This window comes from Gorilla gorilla, chromosome 12 (genome assembly GCF_029281585.2).
Source record: "Gorilla gorilla gorilla isolate KB3781 chromosome 12, NHGRI_mGorGor1-v2.1_pri, whole genome shotgun sequence".
NCBI classification, from domain to species: domain Eukaryota; kingdom Metazoa; phylum Chordata; class Mammalia; order Primates; family Hominidae; genus Gorilla; species Gorilla gorilla.
The window spans coordinates 61,663,075-61,676,361 of record NC_073236.2 but is presented as its reverse complement, the minus strand read 5'-3'; the positions used below and the strand labels follow the sequence as shown (position 1 = coordinate 61,676,361).

The 13,287-nt window shown below is 41.6% G+C and overlaps 2 long non-coding RNA genes across 2 annotated transcripts in view; one reads left to right on the top strand and one right to left on the bottom strand.

The window, feature by feature from the left end:
• The window catches only part of LOC109025645 (uncharacterized), a 548,608-nt gene that overhangs the window by 358,449 nt on the left and 176,872 nt on the right, over positions 1-13,287 (bottom strand). The window lies entirely within an intron of this gene.
• LOC109025644 (uncharacterized) overlaps positions 1-13,287 on the top strand; it is a 38,927-nt gene that overhangs the window by 11,638 nt on the left and 14,002 nt on the right. The window contains exons 4-5 of the long non-coding RNA XR_002004556.4: positions 6,571-6,782; positions 11,424-11,654. This is a non-coding gene — a long non-coding RNA (uncharacterized lncRNA). The remainder of the gene's footprint in view (positions 1-6,570; positions 6,783-11,423; positions 11,655-13,287) is intronic.

Below are 13,287 nucleotides of genomic sequence, written 5' to 3'. Positions count from 1 at the left end.
TCAAATTTTCTGTAAACCTTAAGTTGCTTTAAAAAGCATGTGTGTGTGTGTATACACACACACACACCTTATTATATAGGCAATATATACTTTGTAATATATACTTTATTTTCTATATGTACTTTTATATATACTGATTTATATATACTAATTTGTATGTAATATATATGTTATATATGATATATAATTATATATGTAAATATAATGATTTTAACCCATTCTGCCAATTTACATTTAATGTGTGTGTGTGTGTGGAAATGAGAATAGAATTAAAATGGCTGCTACACAAAATCAGCTAAACAAAAGAAAGACAATAATGGAGGGAAGGAGGAAATAGTTGACAAAAAGGTAAAAGACATATGAAAAGCAAAGCAAAATTGAAGTTTTGTCTTTCATTATCAGTAATTATTCTAAATGCAAATGGTTTGAACTCTAATCAAAAGGGAGAAATTGCCTAAATGAAAAATGAAAAACAAATATGATTACACTGTGTCCTATCTACAAGACTCATTTCAAATCTAAAGACATATATAGATTGCAAGTGAATGGATGGGAAAAGACATCCCATGCACATGGTAACAAAGTAAGAGTTTGAGGTCACTCTACTGTTATCAGACATAAAAGACTTTAAGTCAAAAACTGTTGCAAAACACATAGAAAGACATGCTGAAAATAATGCCAATTCATTAAGACAATACGACTATTTTTCAGCTTTATTGCAGTGTAATTGCCAAAGAAAACTGTACATATTTATGATGTTTTGATATATACATACACTCTGAAATGATTAAATCAAGCTAATTAACCTATTGATCACTTCACATATTTATCATGTTTTGTATTAAAAATATTTAAGGTCTACTATCTGAGAAGTTTTCAAGTTTACAATGTATATTATTAAATATAATCACAATGCTCTTCAAGCTTATTCCTCCTCACGGAAAACTTTTATTCTTTGACGAACATCTCTCCCTTTCTATCCCACTACCCACACAATTTTCTTTCAACCACATTTCTACTCCCCTTCTATGAGATTGAAGTTCTTTAAGATATTTTAATACACAAACATTCCCTAGGATAGAACATATGTTTCCAGAATAGATCATATGTTAGACACCAAACAAGTCTCAATAAACTTATTAATAAAAAGACTGAAATCCTACAAGTATCTTTTCAAACTATAAGAAAATGAAAGAGGAAAACAATAACAGAAGGAAAACTTGAATATTAACAAATACATGGAAATGAACAACTCTCTAAAACAACCAATATGTCAAAAAAGAAATAATGATGGGAGTTAGAAAATAAGATGAATAAAAACAAAAAATGCAACATGCCAAAATTTAATAAATGTAGAGAAGGCAGTGCCCAGAGGAAAATTTATGAATACAAATAACTACATTAAAAAAGAAGAAAAAGTTTAATCACCAAACTTTATACCTTGACCCACCAGAAACAAATAGAAAATTATACCCCAAAGTGGCCAAAAAACAAATAAACAAACAAAAATAAGAATACAGTGGGGATAAAAAGAAAGAACATAAATACAATAAAAGAAACCAAAGTTGGTTCTTTGAAAACACTTTTTAAATAATTAACAACCCTTTAGCTAGACTGACAAATCAGAAAAGACAAAAATAACTAAAATCAGAAATGAAAGTGGGGTACAGTTATTTACTTTATAAAATAAAAAGGATTATAAGACTATATTATGAATAATTGTATATCAAAAAATAGATAATCTAGATGAAATAGAAACTATCTTATAAGCACACAAATTGTCCAAACTGACTCAGAATAAATAGAGAACAACAGATCTATAATAAGAGATTGAGTCAGTTATTGAAAACCTCCCAGTAAAGTCCAGGATCAAAAGATTTTACTCTGACCTTTATTAAACATTTTTAAAGTAACACTAATATTCCTGAAACGCTTACACAAAATAGAAAACACAACCTAACTCATTCCATGAGTCCAACGTTATTCTGATACCACTGACGAGTACAAAATATTGCAGAAAGTAAAACACTCAATTAAATGGAAAGATATTTTATGTTCATTGGTAGGAAGACAATATTTTTGTGTCAATACCACCCTAAGTAAGCTCTGGCCTCATGCACTCTCTATCAAAAATTTAACAGCCATTTAGGCCTAAATGAAAAAGCTTGTCCCCAAATTCATATGGAACTGCAAAAAACTTCAAAAACCCACAACAATTTTGAAAAACAAAACAAAGGAGGATTCATATTTCTCAATTTCAAAACTTATTACAGAGCAACAGTAATCAAAGCAGTGTGATACTGGCACAAAGATTAGAAACAATATATTAACTCATTAGAATTAAAAGTCTTGAAATAAACCCTCACATATACGGACAATTGATTTTTTTTAAAAGATAGTTATGTTTCCCAGTGGGAAGGAGAACTATCCTCAACAAATAATACCAAGATAACTGGATTTCCACAAGCAAAAGATTTAAGTTGAACCCCACTTTACACCTTTTACAAAAATCAACAAATGTATGAGCTAAACCAATAAAACCCTCAGAAGAAAACCTAGGCATAAAACTTTATGTCCCTGGATAAAACAACGGATTTGTTGATATATCACCAAAAAACAAGCAACATTAGTGAAAATAGATGAATTAAGATTCATGAAAATTGAAAACTTTTGTGCATCAAATAAAATTATCAAGAAAGTGAAAATAAAACCTATTAAGGATTTAAAATATTTATACATTGTATATTTTTTGAGAGCTTAATATATTGAATAAAGTACTCTTACAGGTCAAGAACAAAATGACAAAAAAACCCAATGAATATTAGGCAAAGGACTTGTATAGACATTTTTTCCATACAAGACAAACAAATGCTTAATAAGAACATGAAAATCTTTAACATCTTTAGTCATTACAGAAATGCAAATTAAAACCTCAATGAGAAACCACTCACACCACATCTCCTAAGATGGTTATTGATAGCAATACAGGCAGGAGGTAGACAAATCCTAGGCAGACAGGGATGGGTCCCAGTGAAACCCAACCTTCAAGTTGAAGGCAGTTTGAAGCCTAACTACAAGTCTTGGGTAAATCCACAGACCAGACTGAGCACCTCTTTCCCCATTTGGTGCACTTTTTTTTTTATTGCTCCCCACCCTTCACCTATTTTACATATACCTATCCTTCCCTAATTGTTTTTTTACACTGTCATGTGCACCTTTGAATGATGGCTTTCTTTTAGCCTCTTTTGCATACTTATAAACCAATCAGCATAGCACACTCGCATTCTGAGCCCATAAAAGCCCTGGACCCAGCCACACTGAGGGAGAGACCACCTGACCACATTCCCTCTTAACTAAGAGCTGTTTCATCACTCAGTGAAACATTTATCCTCTCTCCTCACCCTTCGATTGTCAGCATAAGCTCATTCTTCTTGGACTCAGAACAAGAACTTGGGACCATGCTGAACACAGGTACAAAGAAAGCAGTAACGCTGTGGCCCTCCACCCTCCACCAGCAGAAGAGGGCTGCCCCACTCCATGGAAAGCAGTGCTGGGGCTGAGCCAACCCAGGTGCCTCAGGCCATAGTGGGGTGACAGGACTGACAGAGCTGTTAACCTGCCACTGTGCCTTGGGCTGTGGACAGTGGGACTAAAAGAATTATTATTCACACTGTAACACCCACTCTGGGACTTCTGGGTCATGGGCTTCCCTGCTTGAGTGCCTTCATGTTTCCCTTGTCTAGATGCTAGAGTCCACCATGGAAGTCACTTGCAACATGCTTGGTCAAGCTGTAAGCCCTGCATGGAACCCACTCCTGTGCCAGCACTTGAAGCAGCTGGCCAGACCCTTCACTCACTTGCCCACACACCCTCTTCATCTGGGGGCTGAGCTCATAATCATGGTGGCTGCAGGATTCATGCCAGAGTGCAAGCCAGGTGTGGCCCAGTGGCTGAGTGGTTGGGGCATCTCCTGTGGAGAATGTGTGCCAAGCAGGGGCATTGCTGGCTGGAAATCTCCAGCTGGAGGTCTCAAGTTGGCAAAATGGCTGAGAAAAATCCTGCATCATTTCAACAACTTAAAAAAATTAAAAAAAAACATAAAAGGAAAATAACAAGTTTGGGCAAGTCCATGAAGATATTGTGTTAGTGTTAATATAAAATGGAGAAGCCCCTATGTGGAATAGTTTAGAGGTTTTTCTTAAAAAACCTAAACACAGAATTACTATATGACTAAACAATTCCACTTCTAGTATATACTCAAAGAATTTGAAAACAGGAACTCACGCAGTTACTTGTATGCCGGTGTTGATGAGGATATGGAGAAATTGGAAACTTTGCACTGTGGTTGAGAACGTAAAATGGTTGCAGCCACTACAGAAAACAGTGTGCTAGTCCTGAAAATAAACAATAACAACAAAAATTAACAAATGATACAGCAATTCACTTCTGGGTATATATCTAAAATAATTTAAAGTAGGTTCTCAAAGAGATTTATGACACTGATGTTCCTAGTAGCATTATTTACAATAGCCACAAAATTGAAATAACCCAAGTATTCATCAACAGATGAATATATAAATATAAGGTGGTATACATAAATGATGTGTTATTTAGGCTTAAAAAGGAGTGAAACATCCTATAATATGTATGATCCTTGGAAATATTATGCTAAGTAAAATAAGCCAAGCAGGAAAAGAAAAATATCATATGATGCCACTCATGAAATATCTAGAACAGGCAAATTTGTAAAGACAGAAAGTAGATGAGAGGTTACCAAGGGCCATGGGATTGGAGATTGGGGGGTATTGCTCAATGGTTATGAAGTTTCCGTTTGGGATAATGATAACATTTTATAAATAGATAGTGGTGGTGGTTGCATAAGATTCTGAGTGCACTTAATACCACCGAACTGTATACTTAAAATGGTTGCAATGCTAATTTCACGTTATATATATTTTGCCACACAAAAATATCAAAATACATAAAGGGACTATGAGTAGATTAACATGCTATTGTTAAAAAGAGAATGGGCATTAAGCATCCGGAGTTTCAAATAAGAAAAAGAAAATTTTTCCATAGATGAATTGTTTATGGGTAAGAAATGGGCAGATTAGTCTGAAAATATAAACATGGACTTGAGGGTGAAAGGTCTTGAAGGTTAAATAAATATAAACATGGACTTGAGGGTGAAAAGTCTTGAAGGTTAAATATGGTCTTCAGGGTTCAGTCAGTGAGAAGACAATGAAGGTTCTCAGGATGGAGGGTGCCAGGTTCTAACTGAGTGGGTAAGTGGCAGGTAGCTGGAAAAACACTCAAGGAATCATAGACAGTTTTGACATGGATTTACTCTCTCCCTGGGTACAAGCAAGCCGTATATACGGTGTTATCAGGATAATTATACCTTTTAAAGACAATAATGGCTCCAAGCCAAACAAGAGCTAACATGGGTGATCATCTAATGTGCCTCACATAGCATGGTTACATAATGTGTGGGATTGTATGCCTGCACTGCAAACTTGCTGAGTTATGCTGCATTAGAAGGCTGCTTCAGCCTACTCCTGACTAAAGCACAGCCATTCCCTTACACTCCAACCTCTAGGCTGAGGTTTTCCTCTGGGCAGGGACACGAGCCAATAGGGCGAAGCCCTGAATCCATAACCCACAACAACAATACAGACAGCAACAGCTCACTACTAGGATCCAAGCTATGCAACTTATGACTATTAAGGCCTAGCATAGGCCAGAGCCTAGGGATTCCCACCATCTCTTCAGGGAGTCGTCAGTAAGGCTCTTGACCACCTTAATCTCCCATGAGTCCCCTTGCAAGGCTGCTGTTATATTCTGCCAATTGTCAGGGATAAAGGTACAACATTGTGTTCCTAAAAGGGCACAGATGCCTTCTTGGGCAGCAATTATTATGTCTAAGGCCATTCGGTTTTGCAACATAACCTTTCTGACCTGATCAACCTCATCTTTTAACAGGAGGAGGACCACTCAGGTGTAATTTAGAATCTGAGTGGTATGCTCTGCAAGAGCAGTAACTTGTGCTTCTACTATTATGGCACCTGCGCCAGGGATAGTCATTGCCAAGGGGTAGAATCACCAAGGGGCTCATCACACTCACAAAAACCAAGAGAATTGTACCTCCTCCCAGTTATGTGGGCATCTGGGCGACATGGGGAGGACAGTGGCAGGTGCATAAGGCCACCCTCAGGTACATCATCCAGTTCAATCCACTGGTAAGTAAGTAAGCCACCCTTTGTCCCAAGAGACCCATAAACTCCCAGAGGGCACAAAATCTATCAAGGCCTGACCTTGGTGGGGCCACTCGTTCCACCATACCTTCAGTGTGGTGACATCTGTTATGTTTACACAGGCCGCGATGGGTACCTGCCCCACAGTGGTGTAACCCCAGTGTTGCTCTATTCACTGTGGTGCCTGGGCTGGGGGTACCACATATTTCCCAATTAGCTAGCCCCACACATCATAAATGCTGTGGGCCAGCCAGGGGGCAGGCATGCATGGGTCTTGTGGCATCCTTTGTCCAAAGCTTGTCACATTGCATTACAGGCATTGGCCATGGAACCCCAAGTCTCCAGCCATCTCCAGTTCTCTGCAGGCACTGAATGTATGTGCTAAGGCAAGCCATCTGCAGCTGCTGCTGGAAGGGAGGTACAGATCCAACAGTTGGAAACCTTGGTCACCACAGCAGAGGTGTGGGGCCAATCCACAATGCAGTTGGAGCATGTTAACTTATGGATGAAATGACAGAGAAGACACAGGTACTAATGGAGATAAATCACATTCCTCAGGCAAAATACAGGCTAACCTTTCATCCCTGGATAACAATGCAGCCTCTAAGGGCTTCTGCCCTGGGCAATGGTACCACAACTTCTCAGCTCCCATGGTTCCTTTAAGTCCTGTATCTATGCCAAAGTCATGGGGGAGATCATAATAAGCCACACAGACAGTACATATGTCCCCTAGAGGAGGGTTTCTTCCCTGGCTATTCCCTATAAACAGTCAACCATGGGGGCCATGCACTGAACACCCAAGGAGTGACAAGAAAGTCATGCTGTAGATCCTCCCCACAGGCAGCTACGATGGCCAACCACCGGCAATGGGGGCTTTGGAGGGTCCATGGCCATGGCCAGGTTTTCTGTTCCCCTACCTGCAAGGGCATTGGAGCAGGCAACAACAGGTTACCATTCATCCCCGTACCTGGTTGGAGGAGCCATCCTTGGTGTGTATCTGAAACTAAATGTGGGTGGCAGCCAGGTGTAACAAAGCCTTCACTGGGGACGGGCCACCTTTCCGTGGCCATTCATTCAAGGTTTGGAGCACCCAGTCCAGCCTGGAACTCCAGCCCCACAAAGACAGAATGTGACATGCAAGTGTAACCCATTCTTCAAGAGCCCGTTATATCACTCAATCCTACTTGCAGCTTGTGGGTTGTATAACACATAGAATCCCCACTTTTTGTCCATGTATTGTATTTATTGTTGTACCTGTTTTCCAGTGAAATGTGTTCCCCTATCATTCTCAACAGCCAGAGGGTGAATAAGTGTGGCAGGGCCTGGATGGTGTGCTGTTGGTTGGCCACCCCTGCATTTGGCAGGGGCTCAATACTTGCCACCTGGTCAAGGCCACTCACCTTATTTTTACTTGTTGTGTAACACTGGGCACCTGCCTCCATCTAGGGTATGCCTGAGCACATGCCAGGCATTTCTGACAAGCCTTCCAAATGTCTTGTGTGGGCAGGGACAGACCCCAATGCTTATTGACCTGTTGCATCAGTTTACCCCCCTCATGTCCCAGTTTCTGCTGTAGCCACAAGGCCACATCTTGTCTAGGTACTGACTCTAACCATCAAACCTTGGCCAAGGCATCTGCCTCATCATTGCCGGGTTGGCCAAAGGCATATGGCGTGACATATGATAAACAGTTGCCTCTTTCTGATGTCCAGTTTCCCAGAAGTCTTGCCACATGGCTTGGCCCCAAATGTTTTGGTGGCCGACTAGCCACTTCTGTATTTTCCAGGTAGTTAACCACAAGGCTAAGCCTCAGTAGACTGCCCAGCTATTGGTACAGATTGCCATAGGTGTCACCTCTGGGTGATTACCATCCACACGGCTCTAAGTTCAGCCCATTGGCTACTTTGTCCACACCTGGTTTCAAATCATATGGTGTCACTACTAGATTGGGCTGCAACAGAGATACAGGCAGCAGTAGCACCTCAGCTAGACCCATCTGTGTACCACGCCCCATCAGGAATGGGGGGATGTCCTTCCTTAAATGGTGAAGGCTCAGGGTCTCAGGCCCCATGACCTTATCTTGCATTAGGACTACTGGTCCTAAGATCTCTTGCAACTCTGCTACTAAGGGGCTTGTACTCAGCATGCTCCACTACTCCAAGTAGGTGCCACACTTTGCCAAAGTGGATGTCTGTGCCATTCCAGTCCAGGGGGTCATTACCCATGAACTCACCCATCCTGCTATCGAATAAGTCATCCACATGATGATGGCAGCCCATCCTGTCACACTCTCACAAGCCTGAAGGGTGGCAAACAGAGCTGTTTCTCTACCAAGGAATAGTGCAGGTCAGCTCTCTTCCATAGTTTCAAGAGCCTACTGGCATTCTCAAGTGCTCTGTGAGCTGCCACAGGCCCCAACCAAAAGCATCTGTGCTCATATGCACATCCAGCTCAAACGGGCACCTCTGCTAAACTACCCATGGAGCTTGTGCCTTCTGAATAGCCTGCTTGCCTGCCAGGAAGTTGGTCTCAGCTGCATCATCCCAACCACAGGTAGCTCTCTTCTTTGTTAACATATGAAACAGTTTTATCATTTGAACTAAATAGGGCACAAATGCCTGCCAATATCCCAGGAGGCCCACAAAAGTTTGCAGCTGCTTCACTGTGGTGGACTGGGGATACGCCTGAATCTTATCAATGATAGCCTCTGGGTGGCCTTTGTCTTATGCAACCAGATAACTCCCAAGAATTTGGCAGATAATCCAGGCCCTTGGACCTTGGATTTGTTGATGGCCCAACAACATGCTGCCAAATGTTGCTGCAAGAGGGGCACTGCCTCTTTTAAATCTACAAGAGAAACAGAGGTTAACGTAATTATCATCAATACGATGTAATAGGCAGACCGCTTCTGGACATAGCCAGGTGGCTAAATCCGTGACAACTAGACCATGACATTTCGTGGAGCTATGCACATAGCCCTGCAGCAACACTGTAGAAGTCCATTGCTGCCTGTCCCACGTGAAGGCGAACTGTTTTTGACTCTGGGGCAATGTCTATGGAGAAAAATGCACTGTCCAAGTCCACTACATAGTGGTACTCTCTCAGTTCCTTTGTCAAATGGTCCATCAAATCCATGACTGACAGTACAGCTGCATGCAAAGGGGGTGTTACTTTATTCAGTTCCCGATAGTCCACCGTCATCCACCAAGTTTCATCAGGCTTTCTAACTGGCCACGCTGGAGAACTGTAGGGGCTGTGGGTGCCATGCACTATTTGCACCTCCTCCAGCTTTTTAATTGTCTCAGTTATCTCCATATGCCAACCCAGCAAATGATATTGATTGGGGTTGTGGCAGGACCTAAGGCTAGTGATGCATATGCCCTCACAGCACTGGCTTCACCACATGCACTCAGAGTCTGAATTCCCTGGCCATGGTTTTTAATGCCAGGTCATGTAAGATATCCACCCGCAGAATGTATTCCAGTATGGGAGAGACATACACAGCATATAAATGGAGAGCCAAATGGACGATGCCAAGGAGCAGAGATACAGGTTTCACTTTCACTGACTGGCCTCCATAGTCATAAATGTAAGCAAGATTGCCAGGAAACTTATCCAGGTTCCCATAAACAAGGCTGCAATCTGCACCAGCATCCACCAGTGCCAGCATCCACTGTACATTGGTGGGGGAACCACTGGATCGCTAATTCTATACGTGGCCTCCAGTCATCTGGTGTCCCTACAAGCCGGGCACCTCAGCCAGCTCCCTAATCAAACAGAAAAAGCCTTATATTTTCACCTGGCTGCAGAAAGTAGTCATTGAGCTACAGCACCTGGGTGGGACTGGATCACACAGCGATGTCCTTTTTCCCCTTAGGCATTTTCTGGGACTGCTCCTCCAGAGACAACCATCTCCTCAAAGTTAAGAGTACTTTATTAGGTTGCTTATCAATTTGCTCATAGTCAACCCTGGCCAAAATCGAATCTATCCACACATGTGAGTGTGTCACTCATTGGGGCTCCTTTTTCTGCCATTGTGGGGACCCCTCCAGGAGGGATATCCTCCCCTTATTTACAGTGTGGACCCCTCTGTTTCACTGACAGCCTTCTGCTTCCCCGAGAGCTGCCATAGCAGTGGTCACTTTATGTATGCAGCGCCATAGGTACGGGATGAGATGAGGACAGCAGCTAGGGAGCCAAAGGCACTTGGGGGTGCACAATCCAACACGATATTCCTCATGTGGGAGGTGAAATGTTCATCATCTGGCCCCTGGGTATTCAGGTCAAACATAGCCTATCACATACCCATCTCTGGGATGTTTTGTACCAAATCAGCATACAACTGCCATTTACTCATGGTTTTGGGTATTTCACTGGTGTCATTCCACAGTCTGTATGGCTGCCCATAGTCACTCAGTCAGAGTGTGGTTACCTTGCCCTTGCACCAACCACCTGCTCATCTGCAACCACTGATGGAGGGAAGGGTGAGTCATGATAGAGGCCAGCTTTTCCATCTCAGAGGCAGAACAGGAGATACTATCTGCTCCCTCTTCCCACAAATGAAGCACTCAGGCAAGCAGAGGTTCCCCTGGATGATAACAGCAATGCTTGCCTCATTCCCCCAACTCAGTTGGGGTACAGGCAGTATATGAGGTATGTTGCCTTACCTTGGAGAGTCCCTGAGTTTGCCTTTGGGGCCCCAATGGCTGTTCATGATCTACCTTCTGATGGACCACTGGGCAAGCTCGCAACGGGGGTTCTTCCTCCTTGGTATCAGATCAAGTGGGGGGTGTCTGGCTGAGATGAGAGACCTAGGCCTGTATTCACAGCAGCCTCTAATTCCTTTTCCAAGTTCTGTAGCCAGGCCTGCAGGTGCTCTGCTTGCACCTGGAGGTCTCCATCCATGGCAGTTTCTATCTCTTTTTCTGAGATATGTAGCAGGGCCTCCAGGTGCCCTGCCTATGTCTGGAGGTGTCCATTCACCGCAGCATCTATCTCTTTTTCTAAGCTGTGTAGCTAGGCCTCTAGGTGCCCTGCCTGCACCTGGAGGGCCCTGAACTGCACTGCGTCTCTAAGGGACTGGGTGTGTACTTCTTGTAGCACAGTCAAAAATGCCTATTCAACTCTTCTGGCAAAAGCTCACTCACTCTCCATGTTCTGTACTTCCAGCTGCTTCAGCGCCCTCTCCATGCTTGCAGGAAACCATCTACCACCACTCAGGTTTCCACCGGAGCCCATCCGAGCAGCACAGCTGCCACTGGGTACCACAACCCATGTTGCAGCCATGTGGCTGGCCCAGAAGCAGCAGGGAATGAAGGCTCACTCACCTTGGGATCTTGTTCGTAATGCCAATTGTCGGTTCTAACTGAGGTGCGAGGGGAGTTGGTGGGTGAGTGGCAGGTAACTTGGAAAACACTTGAGGAATTGTAGACAGTTTTCACATGGATTTACTCTCTCTCTGGGCATGAGTGAACCATATGTACAGCTTTTATTATACCTTTTACAGACAATAGTGGCTCAGAGCCAATCACAAGCTCATGTGGGTGATCACCTAATGTGGCTCACATGGCGTGGTTACATAATGTACAGGGTTATGTGCCTGCACTCGAAACCCACTGAGTCATGCTGCTCTAGAAGGCCGCCACAGCCTACTCCTAACTAAAGTGCAGTCATTTTCCTTATAGAAGGTGACATAAACAATACTATATTACAAATATTTAGCCTATTAGTAGATGGGCCATAATGGAGAAATATTGCTGGGCACAGCAAGCTGTTTGGTATGTTCACAATCATCCATATAACATATGCAGTATTTCAGAGCCATCCATGGAATAGGAAGAAAATGATAAGTCCATCATATGTTAAGTTCTTTGATAAGAAATATAAGTTTGGGTTCATCTATATATACCCTAAGTAGTATAGTGATTGGGATATTTGACGTACCCTTAAAATATTAAATATTTTAAAATGTTGTATAAATGTGAGTACATATCAAATAGCTTAGATGAGTAATTTCGAGTTGGGGAGATGGAAATATTAAAGATTCCTTTTGAGAATTTGAGCTGGAGTGGAAGGACGTCGTTTACCACGGAAAGGTCCTATTGCAATTTGTCAGATTTTTCTATTGGACTGATATAATTAAATATTTCCAACCCATGCTCATACACATAAGTAAAGAAATTATTCTTTTTCTGTGCAGCTACAATTCTGGCTCTAAAGGAACAATAAAAATGACAAACAATGCTTATGTGGCTGAATTAAATTGGTAAAATCATGGAGAACCATGCTCTTCAGCGGGTCTTCTGGTAGAAGCTTATGAGACCTTAGACAAGCAGCTCTGGCTGATGCTGCAGCCTGAGGAAATATCTCCCATTAAGTCCATGTGTTCATTTTACATCTGGCTTTTGAATTGTATTCTAGGTTTATGTATCATTTTTTCATGTTTGGATCTTCCTCCCCATGAGTCCTTTATAGTTGATTCCTCAATCAACTTATACTTTTGAATTACTTTAAATTTTTACCTCTGTCCAATGTCTTATTAATTCTCTGTGGATCAGTGCTCTTAATATCAGTCCTACTTATCCTGCTCCCATCTTCAGCTCCCAGGAGCCCCCTTTCTTATGTGTCTAGTACCCTTGAGTGAAATGAGTCCAGATTTTCCACCTGGAAGTGCATTGTTCCTTATTAGAACAGGTGGTTCTTATGATATCATACATCTTTACTCTGCACTCTATTGATATTTAAAATTTAAGAAGTGTCATCTATTTTACACATATTCTAAGATTACTACCTTTTAAAAGCAATCAATTTTTTAAAAATAATCTTAATCAGGGATTAAACTGTACTAAAAAAAACTTGTTGTCCTGAAATTATGCCAGAAACTCTATTAAATATTTTAAATTGCCTATTCTAAATATATTTTTAATGTTTTATGTTATTCAAAACTCAGACTGAGAATAATTTTTTAAGTCAATATATGGAATTAAGTAATTATCCTGACATAATTCATTGTGACATTCAGTATATTTTTCTT